Source organism: Sus scrofa, chromosome 5, assembly GCF_054392235.1.
Source record: "Sus scrofa isolate SSC_HxYL_T2T_F1_AM1 chromosome 5, Sscrofa_HxYL_maternal_Yorkshire_Landrace_v2.0, whole genome shotgun sequence".
NCBI lineage: Eukaryota > Metazoa > Chordata > Mammalia > Artiodactyla > Suidae > Sus > Sus scrofa.
In genome coordinates, this window is record NC_139387.1 from 84,231,374 (window position 1) to 84,257,262 (window position 25,889).

Below are 25,889 nucleotides of genomic sequence, written 5' to 3' on the forward strand. Positions count from 1 at the left end.
TTTTTAAATTACAGCACTAGCTGGAAATTGGAGAAATATTAATCACTAAGGACATGCTAAGTAAATTACTGCATCATGACTAATGATTTAATTAAATATTTATAGACCCTTAAAAGTGATCGTTATAAAGTCTATGTAGCGACCGGTAAAATGCTTCTGACAGAATGTCAAATGGAAAAGATGTGCCAGCAAATGAACCTGTCTACAAAACAGAAACAGACTTATAGGCAAAGAGAGCAGACTTGTGTTTGCCAAGGGGGTGGGGGAGGGTGGGGGATGGATGGGGAGTTTGGGGGTGGTAGATGCAAACTATTACATTTAGAGTGGATATGCAATGAGGTCCTACTGTCAGCACAGGGAGATTGGATATAGGGATTGGAACTATATCCAATCTCTTGGGCTATACCGTAAAGAAAGATACTATAATAAAAGGAATGTATATATATATATATGTGTGTGTGTTTGTGTGTGACTGGGACACTTTGCTGTACAGCAGAAATTGGTACCACATTTTAAATCAACTATATGTTACTTTTTTAAAAAGTTTTTTAAAAAAGAAAACAATGTGCCAGGATATTATATAAAATTTATTCCCTAGTACTATCAGGAAATGTGAGGGTGGCAATTGGTTTGTGTGTTGGAGTGGTTTTCCCTTTGTGGATGTGGTGGACAGATATTTCTCCAGATATATGTTCCCACCCTACTGAACCGAAGAAGAAAAAAGGAACTTCCCACCTCTGGCTAATGAACTAGGATGAAGGATATATACCTGGAGTTGTTGGTGGCTTTGCACTTCTTTTCTCTGTCAATGGAGAAAACTTGCCTGCAATAAAAGATGATCAAAAGAGAGAGATCGGGAGTCAGAGAGATGGATGTATGGATGTATAGATAAAAGAGTAAATATATCGATGAACCCACCTGATGGCAGTTTATTTGTCCCTGAGACACACCTCTACCCTTGTCATTTTTATGAGCCCACAAAGTTATTTTCTTATACCAGATAACCACTTGCAACTGAAAGAATTCTGACAATAGAAATGATAGAATTTTAAAAAGTTTTTATGCTGTGTTAGAATTTGTCAAGGTCGTTGTTTGTTTTTAAATAACCCTTTTACCTTCTGAAGTCACTGGAACATTTTGTACTTGTGTGTAAATACTGCATTTGTGAATCATTTCCCATTACATTGCTGATAGACTTTTGAACCCTATTGAACTATTATTTCCTCCCATGTCTCTTTCTCAGCTTTTCCTGCAACATCAGCCACTTTAACTGTTTCCCCACATCCTGCTTCTGACAATAGCCACTCTGAGAATGCTTTCAAAAGGGTGGTCTGAACCACAGTGTGAATTCAAATCTGTACAAGGCAGGAATGTATGGAGAATTTTGAAGTAAATCAACAAACATTAATTGAGTACCTACTATATGCCAGGCACCGGGGTTACAACAATGAAAATAAAAGTTGGCATGGCCCTGCCCTTGATGTGCATCTCCCTGTGGGTACATTGTGTGTTCCCTGGAGGTACAGGGAAGGTCCACTCTGGGAGTTTATTTAGCATTTATTACTCATTTGCTTAATATTTCTGCACAAAGTCAACAGTATAATAACCAACACTTATGGAAGTTTTACTCTGTGCCACACCTATAGGCATTAATTGTTTTCCACATTTACCAGATGAGGAAACTGAGGTGCAAGGAGCATATTTAATATGCCCAAGTTGCACAACTGATTTAACCAGAGACAGTCTGGTAGAAAATTCTGCTTACATACCATTGGAAGAAATCTGATCAAAAATACTGGATCTGGTCCTTAAATCACCTTTAAAATTTTTTTGCAAAAGATTAGTTTAAAACATTGGTTAACTTAAATCTTGGTGGTGAAGTTTCCAGATACCCTGCCAGGATGAGATAAAGGGACAGTCTCTTCTTAACTTGTTAGACTTTGAGCCATGGAGAAAAATGGTCTGAAAAGATGAGTTCATGTCTACATTCATCTACTGAGTAAAGTTTATAGGAAGCCCTCAGTTTGGTAAGGACAGATGAAAAATAAAAATGTCCTTAAAATATACCACAGTGTGGTAAGTCCTGTAATAGAGGCATTCCAAAGGTACAAAGCTTTGGGAGGTGGAGGGATGGGGAGGGGAGGAGGACATGCCAAGGAATGGTTGACAAGTAAGCTGAGTGTTGAAATATGAGTAGGAATTCTTCAGTGGACATAGTGGCTGGGTGGGGGTGGTGCTAGAAGAAAGGCTTTGGTGGAGCTGGGGATTCTCTTCTCAGCTTACTCAAGAGTGTCTTCAGAATTATAAGTGGCTCTAAGTGCAGGACTAGAAAGATAGGTGGAAGCTGGGCAAACTAAGGGAAAGCATTTGGACTTAACTTTGAGGTCAGGGATATAAACTGTGTCAATTGCAGACACCTACCAGTAAAAATAACTTGAGCATGTGCTCCTCAATTATGTAGTTATTTAATAATTTATATGGATATTTTGTTTCTTATATATGTGTCCTATCATACCAGTATATTATACCTTTTACAAAATACATAAAGTTGTATAGACAGTACTTAAAGGTTTATCTTTTTTTGCTTTCACAAAATATTAACTATTAAATATGTTCTTGAAAATGTTTACTTTTGAAGACTTTGGTTTCATACTTTGTGATAGGGCAATTTAAAGGACTGGTTTTAAGTTCATTTTATTTTGATTTCTAGTTTTAATCGAAACAAGATATTGCACAAAGAGAGTTTCAACTGAAGAAGTGTGTGTTTAGCAGGACTAACTAAATCATGATGCTATTTTTTTCAAAATCAAGCACTATGCTCAGGTTTTTTTTTTTTTTGAAATTCAATTAATAACTTTTCATCTTCCATGATGTCAATCAATTCTTGCAAACTCTTTGGAAAGTGTTGCATTTTCAAATTTTTAGCAATTGGTTCAAACCCACTGATAGTCTTTATCAGAGGTATCTTAAAATAGGCTAGGAAATTCTGTTTCTAATTTTTTTAATGGGCAGATGTGAGAGTTTTTTTTTTTTTTCCTTCCATTTGAAATGAAACACATTCATGATTTTCAGCCATCCACTCATTAATGATGGGGAAACGTTCTCCAGTTGTATGAGTTATCTATTGCTGTGTAACAAATTATCCCGCAAATCAGTGGCTTAAAACAGCAGATATTTATTATCTCACGGTGTCTGTGTTCAGGAATCCAGGAGTGGCTCAGCTGTGTTCTTTTGTCTCAGGGCTGCAGCCGATGTGGTGGCCAGTCCTCCATCAGCTCAAGGCAGGGTTGGGAGCCAGTTTGCTTCCAAGTTTACTCAAGTGCCTGTTGGGGGGACTAGATCCGTCCTCACTGGCAATGCAGAGACAGCAGTTCCTTGCCAGTGGGCTTCTCCATAAAGAGAGCATGAGAGAAAGTGAAAGACGAAATTCACAGTCTTTTTGTAACTTAATCTCAGAGGTCCCTTTGGTATATTCTGTTAGTTAAAAGTGAGTCCTGAGGTCCAGCCCACACGCAGGTGGAGGGGGTTACACAGAGCATGGACACCAGCAAGAAGAGATGAGGCGGGGGCAGGGGAGCTTCAGAGGCTGCATACTGCACCCGTTTTCAAAATAGCGAGTTCATTTTGAAAAGAAGTTCCTTTCTTATTCACCATTAAAATGTCATCTTTACCTCAAGGAGACATATTAAGCATATTTATTTTTCTGAAAATATTTGCATAATCCTGGCAGCCACTGGTCGTCAGAGGAAAGGTCAGACAACTTGGGAGCCTTGTTATTTGCAAAAGTCCTCTTGTAGTTGGACAGCTCTCTTAAGTATTTGGACATGAAATAACTAGCAGACTGATACAAGTACAACTTTCCATCCAGTTTAAAAGAATTGCAAAGAATGTACTTTATGAAGGACTTAATTTTATAGCCTAAGCGTTGATGGTATCTTAGAGCCTGTAGCATGCAAACCATGACCATATACTGAAGGTGAAGAATGCGGGAGCAGCATCAACCTTGTTTGCGAAATTCCCTTTCTTCTTCAGAGAACCCAAATGAGTTAGGTGAAAGACAGACAGGCCAAGGACAGCGGTTTTACTTCATAATTCAATATTAGTATACATTTAAATTACTTTCTACTTATATTCTTTTTAGTTTTGTTAAAGATGAAGTATTTATAAATACAAAGAGCTATTACTGTTTTTTCTGTACAACTGTGGATCTTCAGATGTACCCCCGGGGTGCATACACCCCCTCTGCTCTAGACCAGTGATTCTTAACTCAGGATTTATTATCTATTCCGAGTGGTTCACTTCCAGGGAGTGAAAAATAGTGACCAAAGATCTAATCAGATGTCCCCAAACAGTTCAGAACTTTGTTCTATGTCCTGGGTAGCCACTGAAAAATTTTAAGGCGAACATAAAGATATTTACAAGTTAGGGTGCTCTTTGGGTAGCATAGTGGCTTGGAGAGGGTGAGCCTGGAGCCCTGGAGAGCAGTACTTACCAGCGCCCTCTGAGAGGCATGTGTTCATAAAAGCAGTTTAGTCAGAAATCACACTTCAGAAGGGAATTCTGAAAGCAGAATTCAGAACCAAAGACATTTCAGGTCCTCTACCTTTTTTCTTGTCCTCTTCTTTATATTTGACTTTATTATTATTGTTGTTGTTGTTGTTCCTTCTATAGCTGCACCTGTGGCATATGGAAGTTCCCAGGCTAGGGGTCGAATCAGAGCTGCAGCTGCTGGCCTTTACGCCACAACCACAGCAATGCCACATCCAAGCCTTATTTTTGATCCACGCTGCAGCTTGCTGCAACCCCAGATCCTTAACCCACTGAGCGAGGCCAGGGATTGAATGCATATCCTCACAGACACTATGTCAGGTTCTTAACCCACTGAGCTATGGTGGGAACTCCTTGACTTTATTATTGTTATTATTATTTCTGGAGATTCAAACTGGGAGAGAGGGAGAGATTCAGAAAGATGATTTATAAATATTAAAATAACCTCTAGCAATTAAGTAATAGAAAAAGGGTATTTGGAAAAAAGGTCTGTAGAATGATATTGGAGTGCCAAATAAATTTGAAGTAGGATAAACATTTTCTGCACTGGAAAATATAATTGATTTGAATTCCACAGTTGTGCCTTTTTAAAGAAGGGTGAGGTGTTTTACAGTTCCTCCCCAGCCGTTCTTCTAGATTTTTAATTTCTTCCTATTGTGATCAGCATAACTTTGGTTTGGTCTAGGTTGAGCTGAATCTCCTGGCCAGTCTCCTGTCTCACATTGTCACTGCTTCACGCTCCCCCCAGGCCCTTCGCTTACATACACTTCCTTAACCAGGGTGGCTTTGCTGGGAGGGTTCACTTGAGCTGCAAATGTCATCTCCAGGGTGTTGTGGTCACAGGGATCCCCTGGGGTGGTGGTTGTCATTTTCCCAGGGTTCAGGTAAGAAGTGGAGAGGATGTAGGAGCAGTGAGCGTCACCCCAGAACCCAAGGGTGGGACCCAGGGGAGGTTGCTGCATTTCAACAAGGGCCTCTGCCAGTCCCTGCATGGCCTCTTGGTTCCCAAGGCCCAGACTTGTTCACCGATCCAGATACAACAACTTGAACACACTGGCCTTTCCCCGCTGCTGCCTCCGTGGAGGCTGCTGTTATTCCTGCACACGGGCCAGGCACCCTCCCGGGGGCTGGGACACGGAGCCAGTGGGGCTGCAGGAGGCCAGGCTGGTGTTGAAATTGGCAGCTCCCCTCTGCCCACAGGCACTTCCCCCTGCCAGCCCAGCCGGGGCCGGGTGGGGCAGGGTGGTGGCTGTTCAAGATCCATCTCTCTGAGTGGCCAGTGTCTGCTGGACATGGTGGATTGCTTCCTATGACATGGTCTAGACCTGAAGATCAATTTTTGGCCACCAGTAGCAATGAAGTGAGACCTCAGACTGCAATTATTTTCATCCTCTGGTGTCAGACCTAGACAGCAGAGCTCCTGGCATGTGGATGGGATGGAGGCATTGAGGAGCCTGGAGAAATCTGACCTCCTTTCTTGTGGGATGGCTCTTAGTTGCCTTTGAAGTCTGGTTGCAATTTATGTGGTGACTATTGGGGCTTATTTAACTGGGTACTTAATTTTATATTTGAAAAACTATTTATAGGTCTGCAAAGGTAGTTGTTATTCTTTCTTACTTTTTTTTTTCTTTTTAATTTAAAGCATAGATTTAAGAGATTTCTTGGTGTAATCTGTCTGATTTTTGGGTGAGACCCCCACCACCTCAGTGTGGAATTAGGTAGGGCTGGACTGTGGTCTCCTTTCAGTGACTTATTAATTATATAACTTGGGAACATTGCTTCTCTTCTCTAGGCCCCTGTTTTCTCATCTGGAAGGACATCGGCTTTATCACAGGGTGAGATTCCTTAATCATCAAGAATTGGAAATGATGAGTAAGGTGCTAGAATTGTGCTTGTCACCTTGAATGCTCTCGTTAAAGAGGATATTATTTTATTATATAAATTGTCACCCATGTGGCCCCCTGGGCCTTCGTGGTTGATCAAATCAAGGTTTCTCGAAACGGATATGACCTGAGTCAAGAGCATGAGCAGCTTAGTTAACGAGTATTTATAAAAGTCTCCACTAGCAACACGGTGCTGCTGGATTAGACATCGTTGTTCACACAGCAAAAACGTAAACCTTCTAGTCATTAAAAACTTGCCGTCATGTGTGATAAGACAGGTTAACCAAACCGTTTATGGAAATTCATGTTTTAAAATTTATAGATAGGTCTGTAGTGGAAAAAAAAAGTTTGGCCATGACCCCTAGATGTTTCTCCTTTTCAGTGATCCAGGCGAGGCTAATAATTCACTCCTAGGGTTTTGAAGTTATTTATTTGCCTTTGGGTCTGGGGCATTCCCATTTGTGATCAATGCTAAGGAGGAAGCGAATTCATGACTTGATTCATACAGATAAGCCTGTAAGGGGGAAGAGTGGGCAACAATTACCTCTGCTTCTAATCAGATGTATTCAGCTCTCCGGTTCTCTTTGCTCACGTGGGCAGCAAGGTGTTCTGGTGAAGTTTGCAAATACCCTCACTTTTGCTCTTTGCTCCCTTTTTCTTTCTGTTATCGCCTTGCCCTCTGCGCTCTGCTCCCTCTTGTCACCTCTGAGGTCCGCCTGTCACCCCACTGCCCTTCAGAACTCTTTTCCTTGAAGCCTTTCCAAACAGGTGCTATCTTGCTTCACTCTCCACCGTCATTCTGCTAACCCCTGGGTCTTATAGATGTTCCCTGTTCTGAACACTGACGCATCTGTCTTTATATAGCCCTGACTGCCTTGGCATTTCCATGCTCCTCACTCTGTGTTTGCCAGCGCTTATCCCAACTCTTCCAGGAGCACTGGGGATCCCGCCCCTGTCACCTTTCATGTAGCACTTTGCGTTGTTTGTTATGGATTAAAGGACTCACAGAGGCCAAGAATAAAGGGTGTATTGGGGGGAGCTCTCAATACACTTGTGTTTTGCTTTTCAGCCATTCTCAGCTGAATGTCTAATCTGATGTCTTATTAGTAACTGGAAATTTAATAGGCAGAGTTCTGAGTTCTTTCTTGTAGGAATGTGTGCAAGTTTGGACTAGTGGATGAGTCACAGACTTGGAGGAGTTTAAAAGCCGTGGTTTAGTGAAAAGCCAGAGAGCGAGAGAGAGGAAGAGAGAGAGAGAGAGAGTTAGAGTTAGGAAGCCCTGCATGCAGAACCCAGGAAGTGAGGCCTTGCAAGGCCGTTTGTAACACGCAAGGAACTCTCCGCCTTGATGTGGTGCAGACGGCAGGGGCAAGAGGAGAGCACCCTTAGGCTATCTGAGGGGAGAATGAAGGAAAAGGGAACAAAAATATTCTTTCTTTCCCAGCCTGGCTCAGTCAGTGGTAGTGCTACCTGGGACCACTTCGTCACCCTCTTACTGTGTCCAGACACTATGTTATTTAAAAATACCAAAAAACAAAAAACAAACAAAAAAGCGCCATCTCCTTTCATCCTCACAAACCACTTCTGAGGAATTTTCACAGTTTTACAGAGTAGGATGCAGAAGCCCAAGGTCACACATTAGCAAAGCGTAGAGTCAGGCTATGCATCCAGGTCTGCCTAAACTTCAGGCCTCTCTAAATCTTGTCCTGACCTATGACCCTGTTCATTTTGACTTTGATCTTTTTTTTTTCCCTTTGAGGGGAGAAAGGAATTTTTTTTTTTTTTTTTAGCAGATGAGAATTGGCCTTCTGTCTGGGACTTCCCCTGCTAGCAGGTTCTCAGGACATTTTTGCTGAATGAGTGAGTCTGTTCCAGTGGCTCTGGGATGGAGCATGAATGGAGCAGTGCAATGTCTGGGAAGGAGGCCTCTCTTACTAGCTGTATGGTTTAAGGCAAGTCCCTTCAACTCTATGGGCCTCAGAATGCTCCCTTTATTTATTTGTTTATTTATTTATTTTTTGTCTTTTCAGGGCCGCACCTGCGGCATATGGAGGTTCCTAGGCTAGGGGTCTAATCAGAGCTGTAGCCACCAGCCTACACCACAGCCACAGCAACGTCAGATCCAAGCCGCGTCTTCAACCTACACCACAGCTCATGGCAATGCTGGATCCTTAACCCACTGAGCGAAGCCAGGGATCGAACCTGCAACCTCATGGTTCCTAGTCGGATTTGTTTCCCCTGCGCCACGACAGGAACTCTGAGTGCTTCCTTTAAAACTTAAGGTGGCTAGGGACAGACAGTGTGACCTCTTCAATGCCAACTCTTATGAGACGTGGGGAAAAGGCTGCCATAGCCTTTTGGTCACGTGTGTCACAGTAAAAGAGGGGAGACAGAATCATCCATCCATGCCTGGGATTCAGGAATTCTGCTCTCTCTTTTTAATCTCTGAAACCTATTTAAAAATATTTTTTTTAGGGCTGTACCTGCAGCATATGGAAGTTCCCAGGCTAGGGGTCGAATCTGAGCCACAGCTGCTGGCCTATACCACAGCCACAGCAATGCAGAATCTGAGCCATGTCTGCGACTTACACTACAGCTCATGGCAATGCCAGATCCTTAACCACTGAGCAAAGCCAGGGATGGAGGAACCCTCATCGTCACAGATCCTAGTTGGATTTGTTACCACTGAGCCACAAGGGAACTCCTATTTTTGTGATTTATGGTAAACTTGGCCATTTTCCTGCGCCATTTCTCCCATTTGTTAAGGAGCTATAACGACACATGCATCCTTCCTTTCTTCATATATTTTGTTTTGATCCTTAAAGATTCATAGAAGATGAAAATCTAGTAATAATGTAATGAGCCTTAATGATTATAAAAAGTCCACAGACATCCTCCAATGAAAATTCAGCTGTAACATCTTCCTCAATCAGGGAAATGCTGAATGGTGACAGCATTTAATGTTCTGGTTTAACTACAGAGCCTTTAATGTCATGAAAATATCAGTGCTTATAGCAGTTGAAGAAAGGCATCAAGAAAATCATCGATTATTCCGACATGATATACATTTACCCCGACTATATTATAAAATAAAATTGAATTCACTGACAATCCCTAAATTGAAATAATCTTTAATCACAAAATTATTCTTTTTCTATAAAGTAAATTCTTTTAGGGAAAGACGAGATTTCAGAGAGAGACGAATGTGGTTTACATCATACAAGCACTTGTAAAGGGCTGTCTTTGCCCCCTCACTGTCTTTTTCTGAGATTCTGATGATCAGAATGTGCACATTCTAGAAACCTTTAATGTGAGTGACCCGATGCAAGAGGAAGAAAGACCATCTGTTGATTCCTTGTTGTTTAGAATGCATCAGAGACGATATGGGCAGGCTTTTTGAAATAAAGTAGGCAGAGAGCCGTTGAGTTATCGACACAAGGCCACACAGAAAGCAAATGGCAAAGGCAAAATAAGACCCCAGATCTTTTGAGGTGCTCTTTCAGTGCTTGCTTACCACACCTTGATGTTTTCCCCAGTGTCTGCACGAGCTGGCTACCACTTCTTTGGAATGGCAAGCTTAAAATGGAGGAGAGCTGGTCAAATTCTCCCCAGTGCTTAAATCATCTTAAGCAATCACTTCATCCACTCTCGAGAGGTGGTTGGGAAGGGGTAGGGCTTTTGAGAAGTTGAGTGGGGTGAAAAGCTGTGTTGGGAGAAATCTGGTCCTGGCATTACATTCATGAATAGAGCAATTAATGCACAGCATGGAGGAGAGGCGGGGTTTGCCTGGAGGGCAAGGATGAGGGGACAAAGAGGAGGAGTATTTCAAGATGGCAAAGGATTTTGTGTCTCCTTCTCTCTCTGATGCGCCTACTTCCTTGTAGAGCATTCTAGTAGTAAAAGGACTTGTTGTGCTGTCTTGCTTCCAGGTGTCTGCTTCAGAAATCTACAAAGTCTATTCTTTCTCCTCTTGAGTTAGCATTACTGTATCTGATTTTCATTCTTTCCTCTGTAACTTAAGCTTATGCCCGCTTCTTCTGCTCTTTAAACTGACCCCTCACCCAACACTGATTAACCCCAAGAAAGAGTTTAGACATAGAAACTTCTCACAGCACCCTCTTTTGGCCTTATTTGTCTTCATAATCTCTTTTATAGGGTACAGGTTATCTTGGTTTTTCCCACAATTGGTTTGGAAGTCTGCTCAGCTGCCCATGTCACTCCGCTCTCAAGGGTCACTTTCGTCATCAACCAAATATTGAAACAGGTGGAACCTGCCACCCGTAATGTGAGCTACAGTGGAAACAAAGTGACTTGGCTGTGGCGGCTCAAGTCAAGTTTGAGAGAGGTGACTGTGGGAATCCAAATGCCTCCTTGTGACTTTGGTAGCAAAGGGCTTTGAATGGCTTCATTCTTGAAGAATGTACTGTTCCCGTGTCACAAGTGTGACTGGTTCAGTACAACTGGACATTCTCCTCTGCAGCCTCCTTGCACAAAGCCACCTACCCCTGGTTGGCTGCTGGAGAAGCTAGTCTTCTGGTTCCTGCGACAGCAGCTCCAGTGACACATGGAAGAGCTCCAGTTGGGCGGGCATGAGGCAAAGACACAAAACTCAGGGCCAGAGCAGAAGTTTGTTAAAAAGCACTCCCATTTCTCACCTTTTCTTACACAGCTTTATTTGGCTGATCTGTTAGCAGTGGTTGCATGATGCTCACTAAATATCACAAAACATGCACAGTTTTCTCAGCCTGGCTTCCCTGTCTTCACAGCCTCAGAACTGGGTCATGTTAACCCAACCTCCAAAAATCTTCTTGGGATTTGTCTGGTGTAGGCTTCCCAGTTTAAAGATATGTAAAGGAAGCATAATCTCAGGGGAAAACACCCTCCTGTATTAAAGGAGATCTGAGTACTAAGCCAAGTTTCATAATAATAGTTAATGTCTTTGTCTTTTGGGGGCAAGCCCCATCATCCCTTCATACTCTCAGTTTTAATTGTGTAGGATAAAGATAAAATGCTAGTCCCTTACCTACATCCAAGGATGCTCTGAAAATGAATAATAAACCAAGGCATGCCAATCTAAGAACTGCTTTGAAGTCACTCCTATGAAAAGTCAGGAAATTGGGGCTATTGTTGTAAGCGGACGTAAATACTTAGCAAATCTTAACTACACAGACATAGGGAAGTAGAAGAAATTTTTATGTGTGTGCTAAAGGAATAAATGACCAGAGTTCCATTGTGGCTCAGCAGGTTAAGAACTCAACTAGTCTCCATGAGGTTATGGATTTGATCCTTGGCCTCATTCAGTGGTTTAAGGATCTGGCATTGCCACCAATGGTGTTAAGTCAAAGATGCAGCTCGGATCCTGTATTACTGTGGCTGTGGTGTAAGCCTGTAGCTGCAGCTTCCATTTGACCCCTGGCCTGGGAACTTCCATATGCCACAGGTGTGGCTGTAAAAAGAAAAAAAAAAAAAAAAAAGCATAAATGGCCAACACCTCCTCCACCTTCTCCCCTTATTTCCATGGTGTATGTGCATTCACATTTTTTAATTGCCTGGTTCCTTCTTGTGAAGCTTTTGCTAAAAATCAGATAAATTTAGACAATTTGGTGAAAAACCATATCCTCTTGTTATTGATGTTTTAAAATGTTTAAGTATTTTGACATAAATGCTAAAGAACAAAGTCAATTGTTTAACTAAAAAGGCAGAATGCAAATATTTAGCTTAGGTATTTGGAGTATCCATTTTCATAATCACAATACTTCCTTGAAAATGTTTGAGAAAGAGTTATAATTTGGCTCTTTGAAAAGGGTGGGAAATTGAAGTTGAAATAAACTTGACCTTAGACTTCCTTCCTCAGTTTTGGGTAAGAACTCACGAAGGTTCTCTTATAATTGGATGTGGACTTTTTAGGTTTTTACATGACTTCATACTACATGTTTTTGGGAAATATTATTTGTATTTTAATAGAGATGTGGCATATAGTGAATTAAGTGAAATGCATTTCTTGGAAGGTAAAAAAAAATGTGGTTTCCATTTTATTCCTCTGTGGAGTCATTTATTTCTAGGTTCTCCAGATCAATTTAATCTTCATAATTTTGTTTATTAGTCATTCACTTTCTTGTTTGAGCTTTTGATCATTTATTCCTTAAATTTATACATTTATCATCAAATATGCAATGACCTAATAATATGTGCCAGTCATCATTCTAGGTGCATTTATATTTTATAAAGGCATATGTTTTTGTTTAGGCATATTTCTTTTATATTTGGCAAGCAGTTGGTTTCAAAACACGTACTGAACGCTGGAGAGTCCTCTGAGTCTGCTGTGGCATGGTAATAAGTGTCTACAACGCAAGTTCTTGGCCATGTCGGGGAAGGCAGGCCCTGGGCAGTAGCAGCAATGATAATAGTTTATACCAACAGAACACTTCCATGGGCCCCTGGCCCTAATAACAGCCGTTTTCCATGAATAAACTAGTTTAATCTGTATAATAACCATTCACGTTCTCATTTTAGAGAGGAGGAAACTGAGGCAGAGGGCCTCAGCTTCAGTAATGTTTTAAAAGTTACAGAGCTTATTAAATGCTGGACCCAGAAGAACAGTGTCACAAATCTCAAAGTGTTTTGTAAAAATTAAAGCAGAAAAAAAAAAAATCGCACAAATTGACTAAATCTCAGTAAACATTAAAAAAGACTGCAGAATAATTGTTTTTGTGATGGCACCAAATGACCAGTTTAAAAGGTGGGGCCTCTGCAACAGGCACATGAAAAGATGCTCAACATCACTATCAGAGAAATGCAAATCAATAGTAAAATGAAGTGTCACCTTGCACTGGTCAGAATGTCTCTCACGCTGGAGAGGGTGCGGAGAAAAGGGAACCCTCTTACACTATTGGTGAGAATGTAAATTGGCGGAGCCACTATGAAGAACAGTATGGAGGTTCCTTAAAAAGCTAAAAATACAACCACCATGCGGTCCAGCAATCCCACTCCTGGGTGTATATCCAGAGAGAACTCTAATTGAAAAAGCACATGCACTCCAACGTTCATAGCAGCACTATTTACAATGGCCAAGACACGGAGACAACCTAAATGTCCATCAACAGAGGCATGGATAAAAAAGAGTGGTACATTTATGCAATGGAATATTACTCATCCATAAAAAAGAGTGAAAAAATGCAACTTGCAGCAACATGGATGGAGCTAGAGATGATCATATGAAGTGAAGTCAGAAAGAGAAATACCATAATATATTGCTTATTATGGAATCTAAACAGTAGTACAAATGAATTTGTTTACAAGATGGAAACAGGCTCACAGACAGAGAAAACAAACTTATGGTTACCAAGGAGGAAAAGGGTGGGAGGAATAAATAAACAGAAAGTCCTACTGCATAGAACAGGGAGCTATATTCAATATCTTGTAATAGCCTATAATAGAAAAGACTATGAAAAAGTATGTGTGTGTATGTATAACTGAATCACTTTGCTATACACCAGAAACTGACACAACATTGTAAATAATTATATTTCAAGAAAAAAAAAATACTAAAATGTGGCCTCCAGTGGGGATTTGAATCTGCCACCTCTTAGCAGTGTGACCTTGGGCAAGTTGTTTCATGTCTCTGTGCCTCAATTTCCCCATCTGTCAATTGAGGAGAGTGAGTATGAGGATTAAATGAAATAATAAATACAAAAAATTTAGCATGTCTGGCACATGATAAACACTTATTAGCTATTATTATCATTATTATTTTATGATCACTGTATTTCCATTTCTCCCCAGGAGAGAGCAGAAAGCTGATAAAATAGCAAATTAAATTAATATAAAATCCTGGAGTAAAGCAAAGTCAGCTTGAACCTCATGCAACCGAAAACATCATATTTTATGAAACTGGTAACGTTCCCACAGTATGTCACACAAATTATTGTAGTGCCCAAATTACATAATGCCAAGAAATAATTTATCAAGGAAGAATTCAATTTGTATTTAGTGAGCATCTTCTGTGGGTTGAGCACAGTGCCTGATATTTTGGGGGGTAGGACAGGTGGCTCACGAAAGGGGACCCAGGTATGGTTCTCCCCCCCCACCAAAGCGTATAGTCTTATGGGTAAGGTAAGTCATAGATAGAAAAAAAGATTAAATAGCAGAACCTGACAGGACACAGAAAGTGATGTAATCATTGCTTTGGACTGAAAGGGCGAAGCAGCGTGTGCAGAGTCTTCAGGAAAGCCCCCTGTAGATGACGGGACTACTTTGAGCTGCAAAGAAGTGAGAAGTACATTGAAGGAGGTGAATAAAACTATGACAATTACGAGGCAATTACAGGAGCTGGATTTGATGGAGTGGGTCAAGAAAGTTGCAGTCATTTCTGTTCTCTGAAATGAATGTTTCTGAGGTCAGATTTTATGTTTTGAGGTGTATAGGGCCAAGGAAAACAGCATGATTCAGACGGGGTTCATATCTCAGGCCTGTACTCCTAGCTGCATGACCATCTCAATATATTTAACCTTCTTGAGCCTCAGTTTCCTCATCTGTAAAATGACCATAATTCCTCCTCCACCTAAGTAGGTAATTAGGAGACCCAGCAAGGTAAGGGGACATGGCAAGAGCCTCGAGGCCATAAAGAATCCAGTGAATATAATGGGATTTTGTAGCAGTGTCTCTTTTTAAAGGTCGTAAAACACGTATAACCTGATTAGCATACAGAGCAAATTTTTCCTTGGGCAATAATTTTTTTTTTTCATTAAACACTTCTGTGTTCTTGCCGATTCTTTTGTAAACCACTTCCTTTTGTTGAAATCTTGAAGTAGTCTTGATGTAGAAACTGGCAGTTGGGACAATGGTGAATGAGCCGATTTATTAAAATTATTGCCTGACCTTTGAAGAATGGTGGTCTCTTCTGACTCTTGGTCATAGATTATAATTCCCTCCCAATCATAGCAACTCATCCTTAAATACTTTTAATTGACTGCATCTTGTTGCGCTGTAATTCTAGCCTGCAAAATATGCTCTCCTAAATATATCCTCTGATGACTACTCCAGCTTGCTATGCTTTCAATTTCTCACTTCTTGGGTTATTTGAAGAGGTTTATATTTACCTAATCCTCCAAGCAGCCCCAAGGGAAAGCCGGCTGCCCCCAGGCTCCATGCAGTCCTTGGCCAGAAGGGACAAGAGTCACTTTCCTTTGTTTTTCACACAAGTCACTACTATTTTGACTCAGCCACACAGCTCTTCCTTTGTTGGATTCTTATTGAATCATTGCTCTTTTTGATACTCAAATGCTGGTTTACTTTTACTTTCCTCTACATGGTTCTTGTCTTTTTCCTACTCATTGGGAAGTCTAATACCTTGCCCCCTTTTTGCTCTTGCCCCACCTAATATAAGAACAAAACTGGATCTAAACTGATCTTCAGGTTCTATAATGGCAGGCAGACTTAGTACAAACGGCATTATTTCACAGGATGGGGGCTTTGGAGGAGGGAGAAGGAAGCTGTTATTATAAAATTGAAGTCCATGTTTAAAAGCAAAGTTATACTTTTCATTCCCTCCCCTCCCCTAGTCTTTGGAGCAATGTATCTTACACTTCAGGGCTAAAATGGACCTTCCTCTCCTGAAATCTTGGCTATAAACCCTGGCTGTACAGCTTTTTTTCTTTCTTTCTTTCTTTTTTTTTTTTTGGCCATGGCTGTGGCACATGAAAGTTCTTCCCTGGCCAGAGACCGAATCAGAGCCACAGCAGTGACCCGAGCCGCTGCAGGGACAATGCTGGATCTTTAACCCACTGTACTACAAGAGAAGTCCTGTAGCTGTGTTTTTGTTTTCCAGGAAGACGCTTAAGTTTGGATTGACCAGCCTAGGCTAGGCAACCTTTACTGTTGAAGGAAGATCCTGATGGAAGGATCAAAGCTTTGATTGTGCTGTGGTGTCTGATCCATGACCCCCTCCCCCTTCCCCTCACTTTTTCCTCTTTTTCCCTTTCCACTTTTGCCAAACTCTTCAAACACCTTCTCCCGCTGCCAAGTGGGATCTAGAACTCCAACCGGACATCCTTCTACCTTACAGTGCCCTCCGCGGAGTCCCGCTCAGCCTCAGATGGAATGAATAGTCTGGAGCTAGAGGTCTCTCTAAGCAGTCAGGCTGCCGTGAGCACGATGTTTTGGTGTGTTTGCACCAGCTTCCTGTTGCAGAGTTTAGGAAGTGGATCTGGTAACTGCCTGAACAAAAACACTTCCCCTTATTCTCTGTGTCAAAGAGAAGCTCCCTGAAATGGATGCCACCTTTTAGGACCAAAGACACAGTGCTGTGCTTTAAGGGGGTTGCAACGAATAGGGAAAGAACCTTGGCTTCACCACCTGGACCTGGCTACACAACTTCGCTTAGCCTGTTTCCTCTTACGTCAGATGGCGAGATGCTGTCTCCCTTGCACAGTGCTTATGAGAAGGCAATGAGATAACTGAAATGAAGTAGCCATTTCTCTTAGGCAGAATGTGTTCTGTTTTGTGTACATATGGTGGACTATGCCTCCTTAAAGTTTGTTTTTTCAGTTGCAGTCAGGTGACTCATATTTCTAGTAAAGCCCCTGTGCTCTGGGTAGTGGTTTATATCCACGTCCCCCAGCTCCTGAAGGGAAGCAAGGCTTGCTGCGCTCATCGCGGGGCTGGAGTCGAGAGCCATGGAGGGGGGCGCCTGAGAGCTCCAGCTGGAGCTGGACTGTCTGGGTTCCAGTGCTTCTCTTTAGTCATGAGCTGTGTGACTTCGGACAAAATTACTCAGCCTCTCTGAGCTTCAACTTCCTCATCTGTAGAAGAGGGATAATAGTGTATCCCATCGTGTGGACAAAAAGCACAGGAAAAAACCAACAGGCAGGCTCAGAGAGGTTGTAAGAATGAAAAGAGAAAATCTCCAAATATATGTGAAAGGCTCAGGATATTCCCTGGCTCTGGGTTTGCTCTGACTGTTCACAGTCCCCACTGGCCTTCATGAGGAGGGCTTCTCAGATGCAAGCTTGCAGACAACAGGCAGTGGAGCCCTTCCCTCCCTCTGAAGGGACCCCAAATAGTTGTGCAAACTGCACAGGCTGATAAGAGATACAGAGGATTGAGTAGAATTCTGGTTCCTGTTTCTGGGGCTGCATTCTCGGGAGATGGGACAGCATCTGGGAACACGCACACAGGGTCAAGCTCAGTATGTGAGCCTTAGAGCACTTCTTACCAACACTCTTTGTACCATAGCAAGGCTGTCACCTGCAAATGATCACTGCCTGCCCTCAGACTGGGCATTTGGGTCATGCTGAAAGCCTGTGTTGGTTCCCCGAGGCTCAGGCTGGGCTTCTGTGGCCTCCTCTGCCTGAGATGGTCTTTTTCTCCCATTTTTTTTCCCCACCTCCCCACCCTCAGCTTCTCCCCACTCCCACCTTCTCCCCACCCCCACCTTCTCCCCACCCCCACCTTCTCCCCACCCCCACACTCCTCCTTCAGTTGGAGAATTCCAACCTTCAGGTCTCAGGCTGGATGGAACTTTTCCAGAAAGCCTTTGCTGGCCTCCGATGAGCCTCCATAGGACCCTCTTAATTCCCTCTGGTCGAGTAGCCCAGGGCTCCTGGCCATATCCGTTTCGGCGGTCAGTTCTCTATGGGGACAGGGCTATGTGCAACTCATTAGGACATAGCTGTAGCTCCTGGCCTCTGGCAGAATCGATTCTAAAAATATGTTTAACAAATGATACATAGAACACTAGAAAGTGATACAGGACACAGCCGTTTCCAAGAGATGTTACCCGTGCACTCTGTAGGGTCATGGTGCCCGCAAGAGGGAGGGTGGAAGTGGGGAGGGTGGAAAGATACATGAGAACATGGCTTTATTGGGAACACCTCCGTGCATTTACAATTACAGGAGTAAACAAAGAGGCAGGCTCATGATGCCCGATTTAGAAAACAGTCCTATTATACACAGTGTTAAGCCCAAACCTGGCGTTCAGTTTAGGGTAGGATTTGGGGCTAAAAACTGAATGAAGATTCAGTACGGAAAAACCACACATTAAGGACTGATTTAATAGTGTACATTTTTCCTCAAAGCTCTCTTATAATAGCTGTTTCTCGCCCATTAATTGATGGTCTAGTGTCTAAAGGAAACCATCCAGGGAGGGCTATCCCATCATATTTTTAGAAGTACTAAAGTGAACTCCAACTGCTCCTTGAGAGTCATGGCAACATCTGGGACATTTTGTATCCTCGCCGGGCATATGATATATTACTGCCTGCCAGTCCAGTGTCTTTTAAGGAATTCGGCAGGTCAGGCACCAGACCTTGACAGGAGATTTGTTCTAAACTGGCCATCAGCCGGGCTGAAACAATGTTAAAAAATATTTCTAGGTTTGCTAAGAGTGTTGTTCAGAGCATCTAAAACGCTGCTTTAGATGGAAAGAGCAAAGTGCCAACCATGACTGACCAGAGGGAACTGTAGAGCAGAGAGCCTTAGAGTTCGGATGTAGCTCGGAAAACCAAGGCTCAGAGTGGTGACTGTTAGCTTGGACCCACACAGCTCAGTCTTTTTCCTTCACATCACAGCTGTCTCGTTTGGGTGGGAAAGGAAAGGTGGCACGTGCATTGTTAGAAATCTGCACAGTGGCTGGTCCAGTGCTTAGCACTCTCTAAGGTTCCCTATGGCCTTCAAAACTATATAAAAAATTGCTACCAGAATTTTCCAGTATGGAGTGCTGAGTGGGATTTACGAACTGAAGGCACCTGTGTAATCACCACCCTGATCCAGAAACAAAACCTTATCAGCATACTGGAAGCATTCCAGCATGCATCCTATCCTCACTTCTGATAATGTAGATTAGCTTTCTCTCTCTCTCTCTTTTTTTTTTTAAATTTAGGTATCAATGGAATAAAATAGTATATATCATTGGTGTCTGGCTTCTTCTGGGGAATATTCTGATGTTGATTTAGATCCAGAAGAAGTAGGATTCCAAACTGGGGGACCCTCAGTGGAGGGAAAAAAGTCTTTTGCATATTGCAGTTTCATATTCATGATGGAAGCTGGTATCAATATAGCAGTTGATTAGAAAAAGTGTGTGGGTGTAACTGAGTTGTGACTTGTCCTTATTGCCAAGATTTTTGTATCTTAAATGATTCATTTTACACTAAATTATAATTTTTAGTTAAGCCAGTTGATTCAATTACTACAAAATTGAGGAAGGAAAGTGAAAAATAAAAAACCCTCTTTCTTTCGTGTGCTTCTCCTAAATTTATCATTTTAAAACACATGTTGGTTTTATGATATTCTCAGAGAATGATGAATTTTCTAAGTAAGTATTTCAAATAATAGAAACTTTTTTTTTTTTTTTTTTTTTTTATGGCTGCACCTGCACCTTATGGAAGTTCCTGGACTGGGGGTCAAATCAGAGCTGCAGCTGCAGGCCTATGCTACAGCCACTGGCAACCCTAGATCCAAGCTGCATCTGTGACCTATGCTGCAGCTTGTGGCAACACCTGATCCTTAACCCACTGAGCGAAGTCAGGGATCCAACCTGCATCCTCACAGATGCTATGTCAGGTTCTTAACCTACTGAGCCACAACAGGAACTCCAATAGAAATCTTGAATAAAGATTCCAGATGATTCTCTCTTGCATACCTTAGTTATTTTTGTATTCCTACTGTCTAACTACACATCTGGAAGTTCCCAGGCGAGGGGGCTAATCGGAGCTGCAGCTGCTGGCCTGCAACACAGCCATAGCATTGTGGGATCCAAGTCACATCTGTGGCCTATACCATAGCTCATGGCAATGCCAGATCCTTAATCCAATGAGCAAGGCCAATATCGAACCCACTTCCTTACGGATGCTAGTTGGATTCATTATCACTGAGCCACAATGGGAACTCCGAGAAAAGCTGCATATTGATGATGATAGATCCATCCCACCTGTGTGGTATCACCCACCTTTGGACTGTTTCATGGAAGAAAAACAAACTTTGGACTTATTTGAGCCCCACTATTTTTTAAGTGTCTTTGTTTCAGTTTAACCTGTAATATAACAAACACATAGGCTTTTGCACTCTCTCAGATTCAATGCAAGAAAAGGGAAACCACTTTAAGTATTTTAAACAGAAAGGGGGGATTAGAAACTTACAAAAGCATTAGAAATGTTAAAGAAGCAGGTTCTGTGTTGTTCCAAAGTCATCCAGGAATGACCACAAAACTATAAAACTGACCCACTGGAGATTACTACCACTGAGGCCAGCAACAAAACTCTGCCAGGATCAAGAACCTATTGTTCTTGCCTCTGGACACCAAGGAGTATATATAGAATGGACCCTGGAACAAGAGGCCAAAGAGCCTTAACTTTCTTGCCAGAAAAAATAGTCAAGAAGGGATAAGAAACTGGTTTTGGCCTCACTTCTGCCTTCTATAGCATCATGTCTTACTTCTGAGCATACACCTTTGGAGACCCAGTTTGTTTCCAGCATCCTAGCTGCAAGGGGATCTGGGAAATGTACTTTCTGTCTTTGTGACTTCTTCCTTTTCCTTTTTTTTTTTTAATTTAATTATTTTTATTTTTTTCCATTATAGCTTATTTACAGTCTATTATTATTAGTTTTTTTAAATGTCCGTGCCCAGGGCATATGGAAGTTCCTGGGCCAGGGATTGAATCTGAACTGCAGTTGTGGCAATACCAGATATTTTAACCCACTCTACTGGGCCAGGGATCGAACCTGCACCTCTGCAGTGACCCTAGCCACTTCAGTTGAATCCGTAACCCACTGCACCACAGCAGGAACGCCTGCAACCTCTTCAATGAGAATGAATGGAAATTCAGCGAGCAAATCCAGTCCAAGGAATCAGTTAACTCTAGAATGGAAACCATATGTTACCTACCTCAAAGGGCTTGTGGGAGAATTAGATGAGATTTACTATATGTGAGGCACATATAGATGCCTGCCACATATTAAAAACAAAAAATTGTAGCCATTATATCATAAAATCATCTAGTAACTTAAAATATCTGCCTGTTTGTCACATTCATGTCCCTTTCACCAAAATGATCGATTGGTTGGATGTGCGTATGGGTATAACTGAATCACTTCATTGTACAGGAGAAATTATCACAACCTTGTAAATCAACTGTATTTCAATAACATTCTATTTTTTTATTTTTATTTTTTATCTTGAGGCTCATTGTTAACAATTATTATGAAAATCCAAGCTAGCCTTTACCTCAGGGCTAGATTACGCCAACTTTTTTGGTCTTTTGGGATTTGAGATTTCAGCTCACAGCTCCTTGATAATTTTTTTCTTTTCTTTTCTTTTCTTTTTTTAATTGTTATTTCCCCAATATGAGTTTTTCCCCTACTGTACAGCATGGTAACCCAGCTATACATACATGTACACATTCTATTTTCTCACATTATCATGCTCCATCATAAGTGACTCAATAACACTTTAAAACATGAAAAAAAGATGATTGATTGGTTAGGGATTGATAATCTTGATAAAGATGGCTTTTTCCGTATAATAACATAAAGTAGCCATCTCCTATTATTACAAAAGCTATCTTGGTGCCTGAAAATTATGGAAATATAAATTGTCTTTAGTGAATGGTCCAGAAAGGGAGAACACACCATGGTTTGACAACAGGGTGGGGCATAAGGCTGGAGAAAGCAGTAAAGATCCAGTCATTTTTAGATCTTCTTCAAGAGTCAGCTTTGTATTAGAGAGCAGTGGGAATCCACTGAAAGATTTTAAGTTGGGGAAGGGCCTTGCCGTTCAGGAAGCTCCCAGATTGGCTACCCCAGAACCCTGTCAGGGGAATTTTAGGGTGATGGAATAAATTTATGTTTTCAATTAATATATACAAAATATTGGTAGTTTTGGATACTTACTGCCTGGTGTGAATTAAAAGCCTGGTTCTGATTCATATAATTAAACGAGAGGAAAGGAAGAGGATGTTGCCTCTGTTGGTTTATAGCTATGAAGGAAGCAGGTATTATACAAGATTTTCTAGGAACTGGGTCCAAAGTTCTCCAATAGCTATTTAATGGCTGAGTGTGAAAGACTTTCAAAGCATAATTAGGCCACAATGTTACCTGTTACCTGTTAGCTACTGAAATGTTAGTAAATGGCTTTATGCTATGTGACCAGGCATTGGAATTATTTAGACATTTTACTCAGACATTAGAAACGCCTCTCACAGGGAGGCCTCGGATCCGTGTACAGAGAATGGTCAAGGTGCTTCTACTGAGGATAATCTTGCTGGATTGTCATTTCATTCATCTGTGCGGATCCTCAGTCAAGGAGAGCAAAACCCTAGTAGTTTTCTTATGATTTCTTTTAAGAGGAGTAGATTGTAAAGTGTGGCATGTCCTGTTTTAAACCTTATGTGGTCTGAAGTAATTGTAGGGCTCTGCAAACCTGCAGAGTAAGTATCAGGTCAAATGAAAAGAAGCCGTTCAATTGTCGGGCAAAGAGCACCTGTCAGCTGTGTTCCACGTCCCTGGTGGCAAATGCCAGTGCTGCGAGTATCATTACAGGTAAAAGGTCAGTCACATTCTGACTTCCTTAGTCTTGAGCGTTTCCTGTGCAGTCTAAAAATAACATTGGGAGAAAGCAGGCTGAGTTCACGAGATGGGAACAATCCATATCATTCTGAGGAGAGGCCAGACTTTGTCCACTCGGTTTCTAACTGGTGTATTAAAAGAAATTAAGTCATTGAAGCAGCCCCGCCGCCGCCGCAACTGTTTGATTCAATTTAAGAGAGTAGTTATTGGGTTTGATGTCTCTTAAGATGGTCCTGGCTCTTTTTCTTCCACTCTGATCATCTAAGAGTTAGTTTCCATCTTCCCAGTCCTCCTCAAATCCAGTGAAAAAGTACAATTCAGCACATGTGTGACTTTCTGAAATAACATCTTTGAGCTGTTAAGATTTTTAGAAGTTTATCTCCTAAAGGTGTCATATGTCTGTGAGTTTGGTCAGGAATTTTTACCAATTTGATTTACTTATTAAGCATTCATTGAACACCTACTGTATGTTGGGCTCTTGGGAACAGTTTTTCAAGTATGTACTCCTATGAGGACCAATTTTTCTGAATCTTCACAGTCTCCATATTATAGACATGGAAACTGACTGCTGCCAGCCAGGAAAAATGAGTTACTCTGTGGTGACAGAGAGGGTCACTTGACTGGAGTTCCATGGATGAGCCTGATGAATTGTTTACCAACATGTTCCTCTTCATTAGTCACTTTCATGTCATGCCTTACATGACCGAGAATAATATAAATCAACTTCAAGACCTAAAATATTATTTTAAACAGGTATTCTTAAAAAGCATTGCAGTAGTCTTATGTTTTACAAAGTCTTTAAAAAGATGCAAATTTAGGTGAAATTCTTAAGAATACACAAAGAGACAGGAGAAATTCATTAATAATTAATAGTTTATTAAAATTCTAAGAAATTATTTCCAGCTTTAAAATCATACAAACATGATAAAAGGGGAAAACAAGTAGGAAAATTTAGGAATCCACAAATCAAAGTCATATACCACAATAAAATGAAGGATAAAAATCACATGATTATCTTAATAGATGCAGAGAAAGTATTTGAAAAGATTCAACAGCCATTCATGATAAAAACTCTCAACAAAGTTGATATAGAGGGAACATACCTCCCAACATAGCAAAGTTTTTTTTTTTCTTTAATGACAAACATCTTTTATTCAATGGTGGAAAGCTGAAAACTTTTCCTCTAAGATCAGGAACAAGACAAGGATGCCCAGTCTCACCAGTTCTATTTAATATACTATTGGAAGTCAGAGTCACAGCAATCAGATAAAAAAAAGAAATAGAAGACGTACAAGTTGAAATGGAAGAAGTAAAACCATCACTGATTTGCAGATGACATGATGCTATATATAGAAAACCCTAAAGACTGCCAAAAACTCTTAGAACTAATAAATTTATTAATGTTATGGGATACAAAATTAATGTACAGAGATATGTTGCATTTCTATACACTAACAATGAATTATTATAAAAAAGAAATCAAGAAAACAATCTACTTTATAGTCTAATCAAGAAGAATAAAATACCTAGGAATAAATTTAACCCAGGAGGTGAAAGACCTATACTCTGAAAACTATAATATATTGATGAAAGAAACTGAAGATGATACAAGTAAATGGAAAGATATACTGTGCTCATGGATTGGAAGATATATTGTTAAACTATCCATACTATCCCAAACAATGTATACATTCAATGCAGTGTCAAAATACTCATGGCATTTTTCACAGAACTAGAACAAATTAATACCAAAATTTGGATGGAACCGCCAAAGATCTTGAAGAGTGGAAGCAGTCTTGAGAAAGAAGAAAGAAGAAAGCATTATTAGGCTCCCTGACTTCAAACTATACTGCAAAACTAAAGTAATCTAAATAGTATTATAGTGGTACAAGCACAGACACAGGCCAATGGAACAGAACAGAGAGCAAGAAATAAACCCACACTTAAATGGTCAATCAATCTATGACAAAGGAGGTAAGTCCATACAATGGAGCAAAGACAGTCTCTTCAATAAGTGGTGCTTGGAAAACTGGACAGCTACATGTAAGAGAAATTTCCTTATACCATATACAAAAAACCCCCCTCAAAATCGATTAACGACATATGTAAGACCTGTAACCATGAAACTCCTAGAAGAAAACAGGCAGAATGCTCTTTGATAATGGGCTTAGGAGTATTTTTTTTTTTAATCTGTCTCCTCAGGCAAAGGAAACAAAAGCAAAAAATTAAAAAATAGGACTTAATTAAACTTGCTCTTGCATAGCAAAGGAAACCATCAACAAAACAAAAAGACAACCTGCAGAATGGGAGAAAATATTTGCAAATAATGTGACCAACAAGGGGTTCATATCCAACATATATAAACAGCTCATATAATTCAGTATCAAAAACACAAAACGACTCAATCAAAAAATGAGCAAAAGACCTAAATAGACATTTTTCTAAAGAAGACATACAGATGGCTAACAGGCATGAAAAAGATGTTCAGCATTGCTAATTACTAGAGAAATGCAAATCAAAATCACAATGAGAAATCACCTCAACCTATCAGAATGGCCATCATCAAAAGGGCAACAAATAACAAGTGTTGATGAGGATGTGGAGAAAAGAGCACCCTAGTACACTGCTAGTATAAATGTAAATTGGTACAGTCACTGGAGGAAACAATATGGAAATTCCTCAGAAAATTAATAATAAAACTACAGTAACATCCAGCAATTCTACTCTTGGGCATTTATGCAAAGAAAATAAAAATACTAATTTGAAAAGATAAATATACCCCAATTCTCATTGCAGCATTATTTACAAGAGCAGAGATATGGGAGCAATCTAAGTGTCCACCAACAGATGAATGGATAAAGAACACAATGGAATATTACTAACCCATAAAAAGAAATCTTG

At 40.8% G+C, this 25,889-nt stretch overlaps 2 long non-coding RNA genes across 2 annotated transcripts in view; one reads left to right on the plus strand and one right to left on the minus strand.

The window, feature by feature from the left end:
* Positions 1-25,889, plus strand: part of LOC106510390 (uncharacterized) — a 322,787-nt gene that overhangs the window by 79,025 nt on the left and 217,873 nt on the right. The window lies entirely within an intron of this gene.
* Positions 1-25,889, minus strand: part of LOC102160630 (uncharacterized) — a 55,253-nt gene that overhangs the window by 636 nt on the left and 28,728 nt on the right. The window contains exon 2 of the long non-coding RNA XR_303569.4: positions 770-823. This is a non-coding gene — a long non-coding RNA (uncharacterized LOC102160630). The remainder of the gene's footprint in view (positions 1-769; positions 824-25,889) is intronic.